At 34.1% G+C, this 1,788-nt stretch overlaps 1 pseudogene; it reads right to left on the bottom strand.

The window, feature by feature from the left end:
• Positions 1-213: 213 nt before the first annotated feature.
• LOC143581649 (ethylene-response factor C3 pseudogene) lies at positions 214-883 on the bottom strand (annotated as a pseudogene).
• Between the last annotated feature and the right edge of the window lie 905 nt (positions 884-1,788).

The raw sequence follows: 1,788 nt of genomic DNA, 5'->3' as shown, positions 1-1,788 counted from the left end.
TTAAGTTACAAAATTAGCTTTATCAAAGGATTCAGATTTTATGTTGATACGTCAAATTATTGATTATTTTATATTATCTAGACTAGTTAGTCTTATAATTCATCAATTCAAAGCAAAATGGATCAAATAAGTTGGACAACTTAACATCTTATGATAATATATATGGTCAATATGGTCAAGATCTTCTACACAAAACCTTACATATCTTATGATCGAAAGGGTTGACACGTCTTTCTAGAACAGATAACGAAATTATAACATCTAACATTTGAGTTAAAAGATATTAAAGTATTAGAATGTAGATCATACAAGTAAATACTTTTTCTGATATACAAAGATTACAACAACATATATACTAAAACCCTAGTTAAACATTATTATTATTATAATCTTGTCTTTTAATCCTCTGACGGTGTCGTTTCTTAAGCACAACCACAGGCGAACACCCTTCTTCAAATCCATACTTCATCTTCCTCAACGACTCCTTCACTCTCTCCACCGGAAAGTTCAACACCGCCAACGAATCTCTCATTGTAAAAGCCGCTTCATCATACGCCATGGCTGCCGCCTCAGCGCTATCAAACGTACCTAGCCACAAACGGACACCGTGTCTTGTGGAGTCCCTTATCTCAGCTGCGAACTTGCCCCACGGCCGTCGTCTAACGCCGCGGTATGGCTTGTTGTTGCTAGGGTTTGACCGGGATGAAACTTCGTTGACTTTGCTGGTGGTGGTGGAGTTTAACTCCGGTGACTGGTCGTCTAGATCTAACGTGGATGCAACTGCTAGCATGTCAAATAGTAGCATGTCTTGAGAGTCGTTGACATCAAAAGGAAGTGAATCTTGCCGGAATATTATATGATCATCCAAAGAAGAAGAATCCATGACATAAGGTTTTGTTAGAAGATATTGTTTTGTGAAGGGTATGAAATAATGTAGAAACTAAATAGCTATATTCATTATATCAAAGGAGAGCGTGAGTGAGTGACGTAATAAGTGGGTCCCACCATGATGTCATAATTGCTATATCGCATGGTTGTGGTTTTTTGTTTTGTTTAATCTGGATTTTCATATCTAAAGTTGGTCGTACCAAGTGGATAAGTGCTGTTATGATTGGTTGCACTTGTGTTTCTTTAAAAGTCATGATTAATCATGAAGATCATAGCTCTATCCATCATCTAAGTTGTAAAGATGGTTTACTTTTCTTTTTTAAATAGTTTGAAGTTTGAACTATACATAAAAGGCGACATGTATAAAAAAAACTTGAACAGAAAATGAGAATGTTTGCATGGTCATTTAGATGCTCTGATATTATAAAGAAAATCTAGAAAGAATGTATTAGATTATGGAACAACTCTTGAATATGTTTACAATGCAAGCAAATGGACTAGCAACCATAGTTGTGACCAACCAAAATCGTCGCAAATATTTGCGACCGAAGTCAAAATGGTCGAATGTTATGATCATGACGGGTATACCCTCAACATCAAGTATTGTATATATTACTTCGTATCTACATGCAAGTAATTCTGAGGTATTTAAATTTCATTTTAGTCAAAAAAAATTGTATTAATATTCAAAGTGGTATAACGAGTTATAATGGCTATTCGTGAGCCATATTTAGTCTTAAATAATCATAAAAAGTATTTTGGTCATATAGGAAGGGACATGCTTAAATTGAATAATTAACTTTTGCTTATGATAGTCTAAAGAATAAAGATCAATAAGATGTATTCCTATTTGCTCAAAATTAGATTTTTCAAACGTAATCTATCTCTATTTTTACTCCT

The sequence above is a fragment of the Bidens hawaiensis genome, unplaced genomic scaffold, assembly GCF_021521415.1.
Source record: "Bidens hawaiensis isolate Kalapana, Puna unplaced genomic scaffold, B.hawaiensis_p1.1 tig00031130_1, whole genome shotgun sequence".
NCBI classification, from domain to species: domain Eukaryota; kingdom Viridiplantae; phylum Streptophyta; class Magnoliopsida; order Asterales; family Asteraceae; genus Bidens; species Bidens hawaiensis.
This window is presented reverse-complemented; position numbering and strand designations above follow the sequence as displayed.